The 22,187-nt window shown below is 37.0% G+C and overlaps 1 long non-coding RNA gene across 1 annotated transcript; it reads left to right on the top strand.

Moving 5' to 3' along the window:
* The first annotated feature begins 2,402 nt into the window (after positions 1-2,402).
* LOC125493427 (uncharacterized) lies at positions 2,403-10,803 on the top strand. The gene is made up of 8 exons (XR_007269983.2): positions 2,403-6,450; positions 6,874-7,112; positions 7,391-7,425; positions 7,524-8,300; positions 8,388-8,433; positions 9,120-9,358; positions 9,596-9,691; positions 10,616-10,803. It is a non-coding gene; the product is annotated as an uncharacterized LOC125493427 (long non-coding RNA).
* Positions 10,804-22,187: the final 11,384 nt, after the last annotated feature.

Raw genomic sequence — 22,187 nt, 5'->3', positions numbered from 1 at the left:
TGACCTTTTTAATACAATGATGGACAATGGGAGCCTAAAACTCAAGTCTATTGGGATTGGTGAAGTATTGGGCCTACTGGACCCACTAGCATGATTGTCTAATTCCCATAGGATGACTTTGATGTGTAATGGGTATGGATTGTGATTTAATGGGTTTGGTAATTGCCTGAAAGCATATGGTTTGGGATCTATGTGGGCTTTTTTAGTACAAGGAGGGACAATAGGGGACCAAAACTCAAGTCCATGGAATATGGTGAGCTATTGAGCCTAATGGACCCATTGACATGATTGTGATATCCCCATAGGATGGCTTTATGAGTAATGAATATAGATTGTGATTGGATGGGTTTGGTAATGCCCAAACAGACCCAGTGACATGATTATCCTATCCCCATAGGATGGCTTTGATGAGTAATGGATATAGATTGTCATTGGATGGGTTTTGTAATGCCCAAACCCTGTTTGATAATTATCTAAAAGCATATGACCTACGATCAATTTAGAATTTTTAGTAAGAGGGACAATGGGAGCCCAAAACTCAAGTCCATGGGTTTGGAGAGCTATTGGGATAATGGACCTAGTGGTATGATTGTCCAATTCCCATATGATGGCTTTGATGAGTAATGATAAAAGATTTTGATTGGGAGAACATCCTCCATTTAGTGGGTTTGGTGATCCCCATAATGTGTTTGCTAGTTACCTTATAGCATATGATTGAGGTTATTTTGGGCTTTTTAGGACAAGGATGGACAATGGAGGCCCAAAACTCAACTTCATGGGTTTGGTGAGCTATTGATCCTAATGGACTCAGTGTCATGATTATCCAATCCCCATAGGATGATTTTGATGAGTAATGGGTAATTGTGATTGGAGAAGTTTGGTAATGCCCAAAGATTGTTTGGTAAATACCTAAAAACATATGATATGAGGTTATGAGCTTTTTAGTACAAGGAGGGACGATGGGGGCCCAAAATTCAAGTTCAATGGATTTGGTGAGCCATTGGGCTTAATCGACCCATTGACATGATTGTCCGATCCCTATACGATGGCTTTGATGAGTAATAGTTATGTATTGTGATTGGATACATTTGGTAATACCCAAACGATGTTTAGTAATTACCTAAAGCATATGATTTGAGGTTAAGTTGGGCTTTTTAGTACAAGGAGGGACAATGGGGGCCCAAAACTCAAATCCTTTGTTTTGTTTTAGGTTTTGGGACTAATGGACCCAGTGGCATGATTGTCCGATTCCAATAGGATGACTTTGATGAGTAATGATAAAGGATGGTGATTGGCAGAACATCCTCTAATAATTAGTGGGTTTGGTAATCCCTAGAACATGTTTGTTGGTAGTTACGTTAAAACATATGATTGGGGTTAATTTGGGCTTTTTAGTACAAGGAGGTACAATGGAGACCCAAAACTCAACTTCATGGGGTTTGGTGAGGTATTTGGCTTAATGGACCCGGTGACATGATTGTGCAATCCCCATAGGATGGTTTTATGAGTAATGAGAACACCATCCAGTTAGTATATTTAGTAATGCCTAAAATTGGATTGGTAATTACCAAACGTATTATGATCTGGCGGTAATAACGAAAATTTCAAATTTCAAAAAGGATGGTTTGGTAAAATTTGAAGTTCAAAATTTTGGCTTCCCTCTATATTATGTGTGTCTTAAACCTTAACATCATATCATTTCCATTCTATCTATCCATGTCACATTATTTTCTCTCTCTATCTATCCATGTCACATTATTTTCTCGCTCTAAATGTTCTAGCTACTACCTTCTAGTTAATTTTCAACGTTTTGATAAAATCTACACCATTGTGAAATTGGTGCTGAGAATAATTTGAAAATTGACTAAGGTGAATGTTTAGCATATGAAATTTTTAATAAATTGAATTTGATTTTCTTTTAAAAATTATATGTTCTTGCGTGAAAGTTGTTAATTTTTGTTGTGGTTTTTCCGTGTACAAGTATGTTAAGAGACATCTCCTCCTCTGTTAACTGTGAACAAATATTTTGCGACAACGGTTTTTCAGTTGCAAAATTGAAGTCTATTTCATGAATAGTGGTACCATATAACTCTATTTATGATTTAAATTGTGAAATATATGATTTTATTTTTAAAAAAGAATTGAATAGTGAAAGTTAATTTTTTGTCTTGTAGCAATTTCTAATTTTGTTGGAATTGTGATATTTAATTATTTGGTGTTACCACTAGATTATGTTGTTCTGAATTGATTAAAGGACTTGTTTTGATATTTTGGGGGAAAGAGGAAAGATTGTGTTTGAATCATATGAGTTATGCGTTTCTAACACATCAATTTAGTGCTTACCAAAATTCTGAAACATATGATTAAATTAAAGATATGAATATTGAAATTTGGGGTTTTGAACTTTTGATTGGTACTTTTTATTGGAATAGTGATATGAAATTATTTGTTGTTGTCCATTGATTTACGTATTTGGAGAGTGAAAGTTAGGGGTTTGTTAGAAATTAACAATAGAAGAAATCTCTAAGAATGTAATTATCATGTTAGTTTCAGAAAAGATCAAAATTTGGACCATGGTTTCATTGATGAATTATAAAGATACTGTGGTGATGTTCTAACTTTGTGGTGATGTTATGAATTGTGAGTTTTCTTGTAATCTATGCTTATATTATTTGGTTCATGAATATTAAGTGGTATATACAATAAGGCTAAGGTTATACTTGTCCTACCTTTTCCAATTCCCTTAATTGTTTTTGGTAATCTATGCTTGTATTTTGTCACCTGTATTTAGTAATTACCTGAATATATTTGGTGATTACCAAAACATTATAGAAATTGATGTGATGTTATGAATTGTATGTTTTTATGTAATCTATGTTAGTATGATTTTGTTTTTTTTTTTTTTGATGCAAATGTTAGTATGATTTTGTTCATGAATATATAAAAATTGTTTTGTTCAAATCCCTTAATTGTGTTTGGTAATCTATGCTAGTATTCACTAGTAGAATAATTGCTTATTGCTGCGATTTTACCAATACGCTGCAATATATCACGTAAAAAGAAAAAGAAAAATATAAAAGAAGTATATTGCTGCGATTTCGACCGAAAACCGCAGCAATATAGTTTAAACGAAAATTTTTTGAATTTTTTTTACCATGACCAAAAATATTGCTGCGGTTTCTGGCAAAAACCGCAGCAACATATTAAAATAATATAAAAAAAATTATTTTAATATATTGCTGCGGTTTTTGACAAAAACCGCAGTAATATGACATTAAAAAGTATTTAAAGATACTAGGGTTATAAGCCCATCTCTCTAACCCTAAATAACATTTGTGCGTGCGCCTCTCACCACACATCTCCTCTCACGCATGTTCTCACCTCTATCCTCTCTCCTCTCTCCTCTCACCCTCAACTTTGTCTCACACGTCTCTAACCTTAAACCGGGCTTGTTCGTTCATCTTCCCGGCGGCTAACAAAGAAAAAAAGGTATCACCGTCGTTCAACTCGCTTCTCGCTCCGGCGAGGGGTTTCACTGTGCATTCGTCTGTCGTTCCTTCGTTCGCCGGTGTTCCTTCGTTCATCGGTCGTTCCTTCGTCGAAATCCGTTCGTCCTTCATCGAAATCCGTTCGTCCTTCGTCGAAATGCGTTCGTCCTTCGTCGAAATCCAGATTTGCACCGATCCTTCGCAATAGATCTTCGAGTTCTTCAAGTTCTTTGAGTTTTTGAGCGGTTATTTCAGTCGTGTTTTACGATTTTTTTTAAGTTCAGTTTCTTTTTTTTCATATATTTTTTATTTTCATTACGATTGTTTTACGTTTTAGTTCTGTTTTTTTTCTTAGATTTAATTCTTCGATTTTTTTTATAGATTTGATTTTCTGATTTTCTTCTTGTATTATTATAAATTTTTAGATTTAGTTCTTCGATTTTAAATATTGTTATAATTTTCATCATTTTTGTTTTCTTTGTAAGTGAGATACTATTACTGTTATAATCTAATATTAGGAGTTTCGATTTTTTAGATTTATTGTTAGTTTCATTTGTTGTGAATGAATGTGGTGTTATTTTTCTCTTAAAAGATCTGATGCTCATTTCTTATGTGAATTTGGTGGGTAGTGCATGGGTTATTTGTTCAGTTCTAATTTTTCAAATTTAATATAAAAAAAAATAATTTACCTGTACCCGGACATATTGCTGCGATTTTGATAAGGAACCGCAACAATATACTTGAGTAAATAATTAAAAAAAAAGTAATATTGCTGCGGTTTCTGGGCCGAAACCGCAGCAATATTCTCATATAAACTGATAACACATAATTATATTGCTGCAGTTTGGCCCAGAAACCGCAGCAATATAATTATTACCTATTGTTGTCCACTTAATTGCTGCGCGCCGAAAACCGCAGCAGTAGACCACTTTTTGACCACAGCAATAAGCATTTATTCTACTAGTGATTGCAGAACTTGTCACCCGTGTTTAGTAATTACCTAAATATGTTTGGTGATTACCTAAACTTTGTAGAAACTGAAGTGATGTATGTTTGATGATTACCAAAGTATTTCGGAAATTGTGCTTCTATATTGTAACCTTGTTTGGTAATTATTAAAACAATGTATGGTTATTACCTAACTTGTCGGTATGTGTAATATGCTTATAATATAATTTTTTTGGGCAGTGAGATGGCAAGGATAAAGCTTATAGCTAAGTCCTACGAGAAAGAATACGGAGTAGAATGCTAGTGATGATTCGGATTATGTGGACTCCCAGGAAGGCAGAGAATCCCCACATTCTTCCCCACCTCGTTCATATAGAAAAAGGCAAGTTACAAAATAGCAACAAGCATCTACTTCTCAGAGTGCACATAAAAGGAAACGTGTCTTTAAGGGTGAGGATCACATCATTCCTGAAAATGTTGTTCCCAAAAACACAAGGTGTTTCACCCTAGACCATGCTCAACTTTACAAAAAATAATATGGTACACGTCAGGTGCACTCAGCAGGTAGGACAATGGACTTTGGTTCTTTGTCAACTAACGATGCAAAATTACTTTTTCATTGGTTTTATACCAACAATGGCATAGACTATTGGAGGTTGCCTTGCTATCCTGAACTTGTGAAAATATTCTACACCCATCTTGAAGTAGATAACACTGATGATGGCAGAGTAACATCTTGCATGAAAGGTGTCGAAATCTAGTTCTATGATGTAGAACTTGGAGGAATTTTTGGTATGCCTGTCGAGGGTGAGCGAGATTACCCCGGTACCAAACCTACTGAACACATGAATTTTGATCTTCAAAAGTGCAACAACACTAGTAGAAAAAGCATGATTTGCGTCCCCGTATTTGCGTCGCATAGACGCGGAAGTGACGCAAAACATCTATTTGTGTCGCATGACAAAAAGAGTATGCCGCAAAACATCAAAAACAATACCAGGACACGCCTAATATGCGTCGCATGGTACATTTGTGCGACGCATATTAGGGTTTTGCGTCGCATGATTCACACGTGCGACGCAAATCATGCGAGTATGGGAAGCTTAGGGAGACTAATGTGCGTCGCACTAGGGGAAGGGTGCGACGCACATTAGTCATCTGCGTCGCACGTGCCCTAGGTGCGACGCAAAAGGCTCTCCCCCCTCTGTTTTGTAATACTCCCAACGGCTTTCTTTATTTTCGAGCCCTAACTCTACAACTTCTGCTATCCCCCCTCTCTCTCTCCTGCGACACTCTGCGCACACACTCTCGTCGGGAACCTTACTCACAATCTCGCCGGCGCACACTCTCGCCGGGAACCTTACTCTCGCCGGTGCCGTCTTCGGCGCACTTCCTCTCTCTCTCTCTCTCTCTCTCTTCCCCTCTCTCTCATTCTCTTTCCTTACTCTCTCATTCTCTTTCCATCTTCGTTGCCGGGAACTTTGCTCACAATCTCGCCGGAAACTTTGCTCACACTCTCCTTACAATCGCCGCCGGTGCACCGGTTCTCTCTCTCACTCTCCCTTCGCTGCACCGTCGGTCCCGCCGCTGGCAAGGAGGTATTTTTTGGTTTTTTTTTTTGGTTTTTTTTGTATTAATATATATTAATCATGTATTTTCAAGTTATTTAATTTTTTTAGGGGTTGTTTTGAATAATCTTAGTTCTAATTTTTGTTAAGGGGTTAAAATTAGAATTCAAATCATGATAAACATGTGTGAAATAATTTGAGATTAAATTTAGGATATTCGTAGCTTATGAATTTGTATAGTTTGTGTAGTATATAGTTTCTTGAATGCTCTCTTTAGAAATATGTGCTTCAATTATGAGTTAGAATTCTTGAATGCTCAATTTAGAATTTGAAACTTATGTCAGTCCTTTACATTGTATTCCAGTTGCCACCTTAGTCCTCGTGGGTTTGCCGGTTCTCCAAGCTCGTGCACTTGTGCTCGTCTTCGCTGCTCCTTGAGAGCAGAGGTATGTATTATAGCTTTTGTTATTTTTTTATTTATGTTAATGTAACCATTAGTTTGGGTTTAGGAATGTATATATGTGAATTGTTTGGTTATTATGCACTAGTGGAAAAAACTACTTTTGCTACTTTTCAAATGCTCCGGTTGACTAATCAACCCGAGCATTTGTGAAAATTTTAATATAAAAATTCACAAATGCTCGGGCTGATTAATCAACCCGAGCATTTGATGTCAAATGCTCCGGTTGACAACCCGAGCATTTGAACCCTCTCTCAATTCATGAAACTTACTGTACGCAGTGGCGGATTTACCAGCAATAAAAAAAAAAAAGAAAAAAAACAATTCCAATTCACGCATCTTTCAGCGATTCATTTTCATTTTCGCACTCTCTCAACCTCTCATTCTCTCACATATCACTTCATCTCAGACCTCGGTTCTCCCTTTCTCTCTCATACAACCTCAGATCCAGTCACCATCACTCCTCCCTCATACGCCCTCACCGGCGGCGGCGCACGCATCTAAAGATGGTCGTGAAATCGTGACTCGGAGTCTCGGACCTCCTGCCGGCTATTGTTGCCTGGTTGCTTCGTAATCGCCGACCTGCAGCCGCAACATTTTGGCTCGAAACTCGATGGATGACGGTGTGACTCGTGACTAGCAAACTAGGTACATCTTAATCTGCTCAATTTTGTTGATTTCTTATTTTACTTTACATATTAGGGTTTATCAATTTCATGAGAATTGGAAAATAAATTGCAATTTCACTTGTTAGGGCTGTTTATATATCATATTATATAATTTAGAATTGTTATAAACGCTAATTTTGTTGGTGTACTTTGATTTGGGTGTTATTGGTGCTTATAAATTGAAATGGCATTATATTTGAATTGGGCATTATCAACGTTAATGCTTATTTTGTTTTATGGTCTATGGCAAATTGGCAGCATGTTTCATTAGGATTTCTCTCGCTAAACATCAGGTGAGTTTTTTTTGTTTGTTTGAAATTCAGTTTCATTGGTTTAGTTTTGAGTTTTTATATTTTGTTGATGCAAGATGATAATGAAATGTTTTGTGCAGGAAACCTGTGTCTCCTGAAACGTTGTGAGTAGGTTTAGGTCTTGGTACCTGCAAATAGAACCTTCGTCAAGCTGAGCTCTAACGTAGTGCAATCTGCAATATGTACAATGTTGCCTTGTGAGTTGTGATCTGCCAACATATTCTGGTGTGCTCTCTATAAGTCTATATCCATTATCCGCAACTGCTATCTTGCTGATCGAACATATGGTGTGCAAGGTTATTTGCCTGATTTGCTGTATGGGTTTTCTCTAATTTTGTTGGGTTTTGATTAATTTTCGCAGTTGAGAGATTATCTTCAAGAAGATGCTAGAGTTGTGGTGGTTGGGGCTGGTGGGTTAGGATGTGAATTGTTGAAGGACTTGGCTTTGTCTGGGTTTAAGAACCTTGATGTTATTGATATAGACCGCATCGAAGCCACCAACCTTAATCGTCAATTCTTATTCAGGTTTTTTATTCTTCTTTGTTACAGTAAACGTTTTTAAATATTTGAATCTTGTGGTACTAATTTTCGCCTGAATCGAAAGAGTTTGATTTGTTTATTGACTATTTAACAATTTGGAGCTGGGTTTATTCCACCTTATGAGGGCAATGTGGTTGTATGACAATGTTAATATATTATATTCTGTGTTGCCATCAGATTACCTTGTTATAGATGATACCTTCTGCCCCTTCATTGAAAATTTCTGAGAGTGCATGAGATGTGTTGCAGTTAAATTGTTGGGTATATTTTTAGGTATTAGGTAGCCAAAGCTTGCACAGTTGGGGACATAACTAACTGTAAGTTTCTTTCCTTTCAGTGGTTTCAACATTCCCTTTTATCTTCATTAAGCATTGAATTAAGGTAATTCATACTTTACATTTCAGGTCACACTAGGCATTTGACGGACGTTGTTTATATAGTTGTAGTCAGGTAATGTATTAATGAATTTGCCTATCAGGGAGATTTTTTGACTCCCTTGTCATCTTCTTGAAATCATCAGGCGCTGCTGAAATGATGCATATTTGCTTGAGATGAAAGTTGGAATTTTCTTTTAGTATGTAGCTGCACTAGTGCATTTGATAGTAAATTCCATTCTTTGGCCTGTCCCTTGCTGTCAAGTGCATGATTAGTTGCATTTTTAGTTATGATTTCGATGGTTGTTAGCATTTTGGTTGCCTTGGTTATCTTTTTGCTTATCCGCGTGGTTAATGTGTTTTATTTGGTTTGTTGGTTTGTTTTATATAGATAGAGAACATTTTTAGAAGCTTATATGATGCTTGGTATGGTTGTTTAGGGGTTATACACAATTTTTATTATAAGCTTATTATGTTTACAACTAGGACCATTAGAAAAGAGATTCACTCCTCGACCTTGTTCTTGACGTCACAACTCATCTAATCGGAAACATGATTGCAGTGAATATGTTTCTACTTTCAGAGTTCATTCAAATGCCTCTTGAAGTTATTGAGTTTCAGATTGTTGAGTATTTATTCTAGAGTGTTTTGGAGATTTGGCGCCGCTCACTAAATTCTGTGGTTAATAAGATTTGTAAATTAGCTTTTAAGGGTTTATTTGTTGTTCAGAAATAAACATCCCTGTTTACCATATTTATGCAGCAATCCCCACAACAATTAGTGCAACAATCCACGCAACAGTCACAACAACAACAATTGCAATCACCAACTCATTGAAGCCAGTGACTGGAATAGATGCTCAGATTCTGAGACAACTTAAAATTTCCTTACTTGATATGGAAGTTGCGTTGCCTGAAGAAGCACATAGGCCATCAAAGGCTTATCCAGATAAAAGAAGAGCCTGCCATGCTTTTGCAAAGGCAGCAGGAACCATATTTGAGGTGAGCTATGTTTCTTTCCAATTTTAAATCTGTCAAACCCAAATCCATCTGGCTATGTCACTTCTGCATTGTGATCACTAATGACCTGTTTACTTTTGTTTCCACTGTAGTAGAAATGTAACAAAATTATACATTTTTCGACCAATGAACGATGATATATTCAACCTTTCCGTATGTTCCTCTTCTACTCAAGTTTCTGTGTACAACTTCTGTACTATTTTATTTTGCTACATATAGGTTTACTAGTGATGTTTTACAAAATTCCGTGATCAGCATTTGGATGGAGAAGAGGATTAATTTAGTTGAGCTTTTGCTTCAGCTCCTCATACTATTGTAAGTACCTCTATCTGTGTCATGCACTCGACACTTTTAACATGATGTGAAATCCTTAATTAACACATCGATTTCCACCTAGACATCTCAATCATCATGATTTACATATGGGTGGAGGAAAAATAAAGTCTGTTTAAGATAGGAAAGATGAAGAGAAGTTATGTGATAAGAATTACACGAGATTTAGAAGACAAGTCAACCTAATTCGTGCTTACAGTTCATATGTAACTGTAACATGAAAGGCACTTTGTAAAGTCCTTCAAAATTAGAAGTTGTTTCCATGCGATGTCCTTGACTTTTTATCTAGTATTTTGAGTTTGGGATTGTTAAGTCACTTAAATAATTACTTATGCCTGTTATTCGTATATGTATCAAGGAATATAGGTTCTGCTGCTTATAACAATTCCTAGAAGCAACAATTGATCTGACTAGTTATTTGCAAACCGATGAGGCAATGCTTTACTCTTGATTTTATTCCATTTAATGTGGGTAAAGGGGGAGGGTAAGGGTCAGAGGGAAGAGTAGACATTTAGATGACTCTATTTCAGCTACTGTAGAGGGGGCTGGTTTGCAGAATCTTCCTGTTGCAATACTTACTCTTCCATACATTCTCTGGAAGAATTTTTTTTCGGATGAAGGATGACAAATTTATGAATATTTGTAAACTATATCAAACTGTTTTAGCTAGAATCATGCTTTTATCAAATTTTTTTGGGGGTGGGGGAGTAATGGCAGGGTGCAGAGTTTCTACACTCCTTTGTCTTACACATAAGGATTGAGATTTCTGGATTTACAATCTCACCGTGCTACACGCCTATACCTGTGTACATTGCTTTCGTTACCAACGATGAGCTTAATTTATGCTTTCTGCTAGGAGCACAGGATTACTTATTTGTTGACTAACATTGCCTTGTTGTTGTTCAGAGATGGCAATCATATTTTGATCAAGATGACCCACGATCCCAAAAAGGCCCTTCGTGGTTCAGGAAACCTCATAATGGATCAGGAGGGAATTTGTCTCACACTCAAGGATGTCAAAAGAGAGGAAGAAGTAAGGATATACCTGGATTCATAGCTTGCAGAACTGTTAGTTGTCTATGTTTTTATGTGCTTTTTCCCTGCAAAATTTATTGGCTATAGTTCGTTTCTCCAAAAGGAGTTTGAGAAGCAGCTCGGTTCTACGCCTTTTGGGGAAATAGGGTAGCCTAGTAGAGAAAGTTTGCAGCCATCAAGGATTTGAGAAATTTCTGCGCTAGCTTACCAGGAGTTGATTTGTCTATACAGATCCCTGTGCAGAGTATTCTTTTTTAATTCATTTTGAATCTTTTTATATCAAATTACTAGATTTGCAAATTAACCCCTTCACCCTTATTTTGTGGTACAATAATCTTTTCTGGAGGTCATTAATGTATGATAGAAGGTGCCTCTGCTATAAATCATGTGCATAATTTTTTTTTTTAATAAAATTGTACAAATGCTCCGGTTGTATGCTAGAACCGGAGCATTTGTGAAACAAATGCTCCGGTTTTCTACTATAAACCGCAGCATTTAATCTATTCTAGGCCTGTAAAATACATCAAATGCTCCGGTTTTAGTCACAACCGGAGCATTTGATAAACTAAATGCTCCGGTTTTCAACTGGAGCATTTGTGAAATTCTCAAATGCTCGTATGACGTCTGCTACGCGTCAAATACGGAGCATTTGTGGGCTTTTTAACCGGGGCATTTGATTATTTTTCTACTAGTGATGTGATTGGGAAAATATATATGTTGAATCATAACCAAACCTATATGGACATACCTTAATGGGGTGGGGAGGGAAATCTAAGGAATGGATTGGTTTGTGTTGTTTTATTGCAATGTGCATCATTTGCCTAGATACCCGTTCGAGGCTTACTCATTAGGAGTAAGTCTTGAATAGTCCCCGGATTGGGACTGTCTTTGAGTTTCTTATCTCACTTAGGATGTGAATGAATGTTTGGTTTTTGATTCTAAGAAAGATCCGGCTCATTTCCCTAAGCGTTCTCTGGGTACATATGTTGATAGTTTAACTACTATCTTCATCGTGTACTTGGAGAACTGTAGGGAAGTGCTGCCGGATTTTTCTTAGAATTGAAAACCAAATGTTCATTCACTAGTGAGATGAGAAACTCAAGGATGGGTTAGGTTGGAGTGATAAGGACCCAAATGGTCATGACTGCATTTGATAAACTACTTTGAATGATGTGATCGATTGTATTCTTGTTTGGTTTCTCTAGTGTATGAATATGGATCGAAACTGGATGTATGGTAATCGAATTTCGACGACATTTCTACAAGGGGTTAATGAATTTATCAGAGTTGCGTTAGAACATCAATCGGAGAATGGGTCAAAGTTAGTCTTGTGTCCTTGTTGTGATTGCAATAACTCAAGGGGGGTATCGTGATATGGATCAAATTAAAGATCATTTGATTCGTCGTGGGTTTAAGAGTAACTATACTAGGTGGACATGGCATGGAGAGTTTTATGATGTGGGTATGAGCTCCACTAGCTCGTGTGATGATTTGCATGTTGATGAGGTTGAGGTTGAGATTGAAGGAGATGGTGATAATGAGAACGATAGGGTAGATGATGAAAATGACATGGTAGATGATGAATATGATAGAGTAGATGAGATGTTGCACAATTTGGAGGATGAAAGAACCGATCGTCCGCATATGTATGATAGTATTTTAAGTGCAGCGGAAAAACCTATGTATCCGGGGTGTGAGAATTTCACTAAACTTTCTAGAGTCCTCACATTGTTCAATATGAAATCGAAGCATAGTTGGACAGATAAAAGTCTAAGTGAGTTGTTCACTTTTTTACAAGAATTGCTACCTGAAGGGAATGAAATGCCCAACTCTACCTACGAGGCAAAGAAATTGTTGTGTCCATTAGGTATGGAATATGAGAACATCCATTAGATATGGAATATGAAAGAAACTCCGGCGAAGGTTCTTTGGTATCTACCGATCATTCCGAGATTTAGGCGTTTATTTTCGGATGAAAATAATGCTAGATTACTAAGATGGCATGCGGACGAGAGGAAGAAAGATGGGATGCTTAGACATCCGGCCGATTCTCCGCAATGGAGAAATATCGACCGAAAGTTTCCCGGTTTTGGTAAAGAACCTCGAAATCTTAGGCTTGGACTTTGTACAGATGGGATGAACCCATTTGGCACACTAGGTACCCAACATAGCACTTGGCCGGTTCTACTGACAATTTATAATCTCCCTCCCTGGTTATGTATGAAGCGTAAATTTATTATGCTATCGCTTCTTATTTCGGGTCCTAAGCAACCCGGAAACGATATAGATGTGTATCTTGACCCGCTTCTTCAAGATCTGAAATTGTTGTGGGATGAAGGTGTTTCCATGTTCGATGCGTATGCGAAAACTGACTTCACATTGCGTGCCATGATATTTTGCACGATTAATGATTTCCCGGCTTATGGGAATTTGTCAGGGTATACGGTTAAAGGAGCAAAGGCATGCCCTATTTGTGATGAGAATATGATTGATAAGCGGTTACATCATTGTGGGAAGAATGTGTACCTGCATTATCGTACATGGCTTCCTTTAGATCATCCATTCCGTAGAAGAAAAATTGTTCAACGGAAAAGTGGAGATGAGAGAAGCCCCTGTACCTTTACGTGGAAAAGAGGTTTCTAATAGGGTAAAGGATATTGAAACAATTTTTGGCAAGCCCTTCAAAAGTGTCTCAAAGAACTTATACAAGAAAAGATCTAAGTTTTGGGACCTTCCGTATTGGGAATGTTTGGAAGTCAGACATTGTCTTGATTTAATGCACATTGAGAAAAATGTTTGTGATGCCATTGTCGAAATTGTTGAATATGCCCCGGAAGACAAAGGATGGAGTTAAAGCTAGGAAAGACATGGCTGAAATGGGCAGACCAGAACTAGCACCTCAGGAGCGGGGACAACGCTATTATCTTCCACCAGCTTGCTACACTTTGTCTAAGAAGGAGAAAACTAGTTTTTGTGAGTCCCTGCATAGGTTAAAGGTTCCTGCTGGATACTCGTCAAATTTCCGAAACCTTGTTTCACTGAAGGACTTGAAACTTGTTGGTTTGAAATCTCATGATTGTCATATCTTGATGCAGCATATATTACCTGTTGCAATACGAGGAATTTTGCCTTCCCAAGTAAGATATACAATCACAAAATTGTGTTTCTTCTTCAGAACTATCTCTAACAAGGTGATTGATCCTAACATTCTAGATAACTTGCAAGCCGATGTAATAGAGACGATGTGCCGATTTGAAATGTACTTTCCACCATCATTCTTTGACATCATGCCTCATTTGATAATCCATCTTGTAGAGAAATTAAACTTTGTGGGCCCGTTTGTATGAGGTATATGTGGCCTTTTGAAAGACATATGGGTACTCTGAAGGGTAAAGTGATGAATCCAGCTAGACCAGAAGCAAGTATTGTCAAAGAACAGTTGCTGAGGAAGTATCTGAATATGCAAGTCAGTATTTAGCACGTGCACAAGCAATTGGTTTGCCAAAATCTAGACATGAAGGAAGGCTTGAAGGTTGTGGTACCATTGGGAGAAAAAGATTGTGTCTTGATGGAGAGTTGAAAAGAAAAGCAGAATTGATTGTGTTACAAAATCTGAAACAAGTTCATCCTTACTTAGATGAGCACATGACTGTGCTTAGTGTTCAGTATCCATTGTTTAATGAACGTGACTTGATGATTGAGCATAATCGGACGTTCGTTGATTGGTTTAAAGAACGAGTTATGAACCAATTATCTGATACTCCTAACGATGTATCGGATATATTGAAATGGTTGGCATATGGGTCAAAGACGCAAGTTCTTTCCTATGAGGGGTATGACATCAATGGTTATACATTTTATACTAAACGGCAAGATGACAAATCCACGATGCAAAACAGTGGTGTTACGATGGGGGCTTTGTCATCAGAGTATAAAAGTAAAACAGATAGAACGGTGTTGAGACAATGAAGTCTTACTATGGGTTTCATTGAAGAGATATTAGAACTTGACTATGTTGACTTCAAGATTCCGCTGTTCCAATGCAAGTGGGTTGATATTCGTCGTGGTGTGAAGAAAGATGAACATGAGTTTTTTACATTAGTCAATTTCAGCCGGTTAGGACATCATGAAGATAACTTAGTATTGGCATCACAAGCAAAACAAGTATTCTACATTACGATTCAAAATGGTTTGTTGTCATTGAAGGAAAAAGGAGAATACTTGGAATTGATGATGTACACGATGAAGAAGATTACGATGCACAATTCAATGAAGTATGCTTCGTCAGTAGTTATTCCAAGTACATTAGGGGAAGATCTAGACACAAATTACATTGTCGAGACCACAATGAGGGATTTTACTTGGCAAAGAAATAGCTGATTAATAGGTAAATTATGTAATATTAACACAACTACTAATGTTTATAATCTTTAATTATTTATTTTGCGTTTTGCATGTTCAAATAATTGTGTATTAATTTATTGATTAATCTAACATGTACATGGTTTCAGGTGTAGTGATGGCAGATGATGAGATAATGCGTGATGCATCTGATGAGCCCCAGATTACTGATGCAGCTGTTACGAAGAAGAAAAGTAGGCCAAGAGGTCCTACAAAAGGGATACGTTCCAAACCCGGCATTCAGAGAGTTCTTGCTTGGGATGAGTGGATACGTCCGATTGGGCGCTATGCTGGTGAGTACAAGATTTATTGTGGGGAGATCAGTAGAAGCAAAGTGTCTATCTTGTACGACACTTGGGATGATGTTCCAGAAGGCACGAAAAACACTTTGTGGGAAGATGCTAAAGTAAGTAACCTTATTCTTTTAATAAACTAATTGAGATTATGTTTATTATTTTAATCGTTTATTATTAATTGGTTTATTTTTGTATATTGAAGAGAGAGTTTGGGATAGAAGAGGATGTACTAGTGCAAGTTGTTGTTAATGGATGACGAAGACAAAGACGACAGGACCCTTCGGCCTCAAGTTGATGAGCTTCCTCTGGAGACTCGTTTCCTCCTCCTTGTCATTTAGCAGTTCTTCAATGCTTATATATGGGGAAAATCAACATTAACGAGTGGGAAAGAGGTTGATGAAGTTATTCCATCGATTGTGAGAAAAATTGTGGAGATGTTGAGTAACATACATGTCTTTGTGGAGACCGAAATGGTACAAGAAATGCTCAAACGTGCATATCTGGAACTTTTTCCCGATGATTTCATGCATGACATTCAGGAAGAGGATGCATTTGGAGGTGATGGAAGTAACCACTCTAATGGGGCCTCGACAGGTAGAAGAGGAAACCGTAGATAGTGGAGATGGAAGTTATGGTAATAGTTATTAAATGGGTTACTAAAGTCATACTTTTTCGTTTATTAGGCCATTAAAGAATATATAAATGCGGAATAAGGTAATCTGATATTGTTTGGTAATGACATAAACATGTTTAGGAATTACTAAAACTTAAAATGTTGGTGGTAGGTAATCTGCCATTATGTAGTAATCACTAGAAGAGTTTCAGTCATTACTTAAGATTGATAAATTTAGGATTATGTAATCTGAAATACTTTAGTGATGTTCTTAACATGTTTAGATATTACCTAATGTTAAAATTTTTAGAGTAGGTATTATGCTTGTTTTAGGTAATGATACAGGTAGAAGAGGAATAAGGTAATCTGATACTGTTTGGTAATGACATAAACATTGTTAGACATTTCCTGAAACATAAAAAGTTGGTGATAGGTCATCTGACATAGTTTGGTAATGACATGAACATGTTTAGGCATTACTCAAAGTTAAATTTTTTTAAGTAGGTATTATGCTAATTTTAGGTAACGATTTTCCATTGTTACCAGTTTTTATCAATCTCAATATATTTGATTGAATTGGTAAAATTACATAGGTCCTGATCATGGTGATGGTGATGGAGAAGAAGAGGAAGATGATGGAGAAGCAAATAAGACCTATGCCTCTGACCCAGAGACTTAAATTGATGTGTAATATTTGGTGCTTGAATTAGATATTTATAATATGGTTTTATAAGTAGGATCTATGAATGCTATATAGTTTTCAATGATAATGTTAGTTTAGGTAGTTGATACTGTAGTTTTCATGGACATACTTACTACTTCTTCCGCTCCAATTTAGTTGTGACACTTTTTTTTTCACAACTCCCTATGCAAAATTTGAGGAGGGGTATTAAGAAGGGTTAAGCAGAAGTGATTAGATAGGAAAGGGGGACCACTGCACATGGATACAAAAATAAAACAAAGGAGAGAGAAATGTAGGCCCCCTGAATTCCCACGTGAATGTGGAGAATTTGGAGGGAGTGTAAAAAAGTGGGGAAAATTTCCCACCAAGGCAGATTTGCCTCCTCCCAAAAAACTTTGGTGCCAAAATTTTCAAATTTCTTAAATTGCAAATGAGATTCAAATTTGTCCAAACTAATACCACCATGTTCTCTCTTCTATATATACCCCAAAATTTAACAAGGGGTTTACACAAAATGAAGAGAGAGAAAAACTGTTTTCAACCTAAAATGGTATAGTTACACAGTACCAAGTTTAAATCTTAATTATATCACAACATACACATCACTATGGAATATGGAATGATGCAAAACAACAAAGACCAAATGACCATGTTATAGATGTAAGGAGCAAAAAAATTGGAAGATGTGGCAAAAAAAAACTTAAAGTCTATGATGAGGCATGGCTTCAGACAGTCCCACTTCATTTGATGACAAGTATTAGGGAATCTGCTGGACATCTTAAACTACCTCATGTTGCGGTATATAAACTCTTAAAACAGGGAAAACTGAGAAGTCATACAAGCAGCAACCATCCCAAGTTGACAGAGAAACACAAGCTGGACAGGATGCATTGGGTATTGAAACATATACTACCAGCAACCAGCACAGAACCACCAACATTTGTTGATATGCATAATGTAATTCACATTGGTGAGAAGTGGTTTTATTTACACCTAGATATGAGGAGGTTCTACTTACTCCCTACTGAGGATGATCCTTATAGGTGTTGTGTTTCTAAGAGGTACAAAATAAAGGCTATGTTCATGTGTGCAACATCAAGAACCATCAAAGACAGTGAAGGGAACATGATACATGATGGAAAGTTTGGTATTTATCCATTTGTTGAGTATGTCATTGCCAAATACTCAACAAAAAACAGAAGAGCGGGCACACTCATAACTAAAGCACTTGATAGTGTCACAAAATAAATAATGAGTGATATGATCATCAACAATGTGATTCCTGCCATCATCAGGAATTGGCCTGAGGGTTTGTCAAAAAACATCTACATCTAGCAAGATAATGCAAGGCCACATATTCATGTAGATAACCCTCAATTTATGGCAGTAGCAACTCAAAATGGGTTCAACATTAAGTTGATATATCAACCAGCTCAGTCTCCTGACCTAAATGTGCTAGACTTAGGCTTTTTCAGAGTAATACAAGCATTGCAGTATCAGTCATTTCCTAAGACCCTGGATGATTTGATCACAAAGGTTCAAGATTGCTATGATTTTTTGACCCACAGGTGTTGAAGTATACATGGCTACAATAGCAATATGTTATGGTTAAAATTCTTAATTGCAAGGGGGGAAATAGTTATAAGAACCCATATCATGGAAAAAAAAAGGCTAGAAGGACAAGGCTTACTTCCGCAAAATGTCACAGTTGATCAAACAGTGATTGATGATGCAATTGCTTACCTTAATGAGAGGTTCATCGATGTTGGTGAAGCACTTGACTACCTTGATGAAATGACATAATAGATTTTGAAGATGAAGAAGGAAACATTTTGCAAAAATAACAAAGAATACAACATTTTTAAGAAAATACAGAGCATGCACCCTCTTGAAGAAAAAACAGAGAACACACCATTTTGAAGAAAAAACAGAGAACGCAACATTTTAAAGAAAAACAAAGAAGGCTTTTTTTGTGTAATTAGGTATGAAGGCAGTTTTTGTGTAATTAGGTAGGAAGACAGTTTTTTGTCCACAAAACATTGGGGTACATGAAAATTAACTAGTGTTTCAAGATACATTAATCAAATATAAATTACCTTATGGTTTATGTTTATTGTTTAGCTTTACTCCTATTTACATCTTTTAAACATATGTAAGGCTTACTCCTATTTACATCTTGTAAATCCATCAGGGAGAGTGTAATGGGTCAAAGAAGAAATTGGTCTGTTGACTTAAATCGTCAACACAATGAGATACTTTAATGTGGAGCAAGTCAACCATATTTCTCCTACCACATACATGAGTCCCTTCATCATATGGATTATTCAACACAATAAATCAGTGTGCCTCCACCAACCACACACATAAGGTCTCAATAACTCAGTAGCTTTACCCCTACCAATTAGGTTTTATATTGATTGTATAACATCATTAGCCATCTACCTCATCATAGACACAGGAACTCAATTAGGGCTTCTAAATCCATCAAGGATAATTGTAAGGGTCATAGAGAAACAGAGAGGTTGATTTAAATTCTCAACATAATGAAATATCAATGTGGAGCAAATCACCCTCATTCCTCTACCCATAAACATGAGTCTCTTCATCATTTGGATGACTCAATAAACAAAACTAGCACTCAAATTCATGCATAGCAACAAAGATAACCAACACAATTACATTACAATACAACAAAAACAACTAACACAATTACATTCCAAGCCAACAATAAACCTAGCAACATCATCACCAATCCAGGCCAACAATTCCAAGCCAACTAGTCCAAGCCAACAATTCCAAGCCAACAACAAGACATTTAAATCCCAAGCCAACAATAAACGTAGCATCATAATCACCAGTTCAAGCCAACAATTTACATGCATGAACAAACTAATTGAAGGGACTCATTATAACCAACATAGTTACATTCCAACCCAATAATAAACCTAGCATCATCATCACAACTGCTAGCCAACAATTCCATGCATGAACAAACTAATTGAAGGGACTCATTACAACTAACACAATTACATTCCAACCCAACAATAAACCTAGCATCATCATCACAACTGCTAGCCAACAATTCAAAGCCAACAATTCCAAACCAACAATTCCAAGCCAACAATTCAAAGGCAACAAAGATAACCAAGACAGTTAAATCCCAAACCAACCATTCAAAGGCATCATAATAATTCCAAACCAACAATTGAAGGGACTCGTTATAATAAACATAAATTAAAAGAGGAATATATATCACAAATAATTTAAATGTAGGAGGAATAAACCTCATGGACTCGTTTTTCTGGCTTTACGCTTGAGTAGGAATGCATGGTAGTCTGGATCCCATTCTGATGTTGTGTAGGGACTCAATGGCACATCAGGCAGTACTCCTCATCATCAGAAGATACAATGTCCTCATAAACCTCAAACACAGACCACCCCATCATTTTTAACATACATTTCATACTTCTTCCCCTCATCATCATAAATAGGAAACGCATCCCCACAAACAGCCTCAGCCTCCTTTCCCTTCACCTCTTTCTCTGTGTTTTCCTTTTTCTCCTTCCCTCTACTTGACCCCCCTCTTCGGACCAAATTAGAACCACTTATATGTGGAGCCATCAGACCACATATGATCTGACGAGTAGTCCTCAAACCACTCTGAACCTTTCCCCCATCACCCACCCCATCACCTTTAACCTTGTATGTAGAGGTGGATCCGGACCTTAATTGATAAACTAGGCCTTTAGGTGGCAAGTTCTTACCTCTTTTGGGACTTTCGAGAAATGGGGGAACAAACTACCTTGGAAGAGAAGTCTTTGCGTAAAACTCTTTTAACAACCTGAGATAAAGCACACATCGCGTAAGGTTGAAGCAATTGTTCGGCATCCCCACTGTCGAACAATCTTCTGGGCCAAGCAGAACCTTCAAGGAATCCATTCATCAACTCCTTAATCAGATCATATTCTTCCGCATCATCCATTTCAAAAAATGCGTCAGTGAGTGGATTTAGATTTGGTACATAGATTTTCGAGAGCAATTTAGGGTTTTTGGGGAATCAAATTACCAGATCTGAAGAGTTAATGGATGATGAAAAAGAAAACGATGATAGAGAGAGGCAAAATTGAAAATGGAGAAATCAGGGTTTAGTTGAAGAGAGACAATGAAGATTTGACGAGAGAGAGAGAGACAAACTGAGGAGATAGAGAGACGAACTTAGGAGAGAGAGACGAACTAAGGAGAGAGAGGGGAAGTGAAGATAGAGAAATTAGGGTTCAGATGATCAAATGAATGAAGATGAAGGGTCTGATTAAATGTGGGGGGGTTGAATTGATGAACAGGTAGTTGAGGGGTTTAATTCTGATGCAATTGATGAAAGGTAGGTGAGGGGGTTTGATTTTTGGTGGGAGTCATTTGATGAGTTTAGGATTAATAAGGTTATATTAAGTAGGATTAGATTTTATTAACTTTTATAAGTAAGGGTAAATTCATAAAATCACAGTAAAAAACTTTCCATTTTAAGTTGAAAAAAAGTATCACAACTAAATTGAAACATGCCAAATAAGGAAAATGTCACAATTAAATTGGAACGGAGGATGGTTTGATGAGTAATGGGTATAGATTATCATTGGACGGGTTTGGTATTACCTAAATCATGTTCGGTAATTATCTAAAAGCATATGATCTATGGTCAATTAGACCTTTTTAATACAAGGAGGAACAATGTGGGCCTAAAACTCAAGTCTATGGGGATAGGTGAGGTATAGGGACTAATGAACCCACAAGCATGATTGTCTAATTCCCATAGGATGACTTTGATGTGTAATGGGTATGGATAGTGATTTGATGGGTTTGGTAATTACCTGAAAGCATATGGTTTGGGATCAATTTGGGCTTTTTTAGTACAAGGAGGGACAATAGGGGACCAAAACTCAAGTCCATGGGATATGGTGAGCTATTGAGCCAAATGGACCCAGTGACATGATTGTCCTATCCCCCATAGGATGGCTTTGATGAGTATTGTGATTGGATGGGTTTGGTAATGCCCAAACCTTGTTTGATAATTATCTAAAAGCATATGATCTACGGTCAATTTAGAATTTTTAGTAAGAGGGACAATATGAGCCTAAAACTCAAGTCCATGGGTTCAGAGAGCTATTGGGCTAATGGACCTAGTGGCATGATTGTCCAATTCCCAAAAGATGGCTTTGATGAGTAATGATAAAAGATTTTGATTGGGAGAACATCCTCCATTTAGTGGGTTTGGTGATCCCCATAATGTGTTTGCTAGTTCCCTTATAGTATATGATTGGGGGTTACTTTGGGCTTTTTAGGACAAGGATGGACAATGGAGGCCCAAAACTCAACTTCATGGGTTTGGGGAGCTATTGAGGCTAATGGACTCAATGCCATAATTGTCCAATCCCCATGGGATGACTTTGATAAGTAATG

The sequence above is a fragment of the Beta vulgaris genome, chromosome 9, assembly GCF_026745355.1.
Source record: "Beta vulgaris subsp. vulgaris cultivar EL10 chromosome 9, EL10.2, whole genome shotgun sequence".
Lineage (NCBI taxonomy): Eukaryota > Viridiplantae > Streptophyta > Magnoliopsida > Caryophyllales > Amaranthaceae > Beta > Beta vulgaris.
The sequence above is the reverse complement of the archived record's forward strand: the minus strand, read 5'-3'. Positions and strand labels throughout refer to the sequence as shown.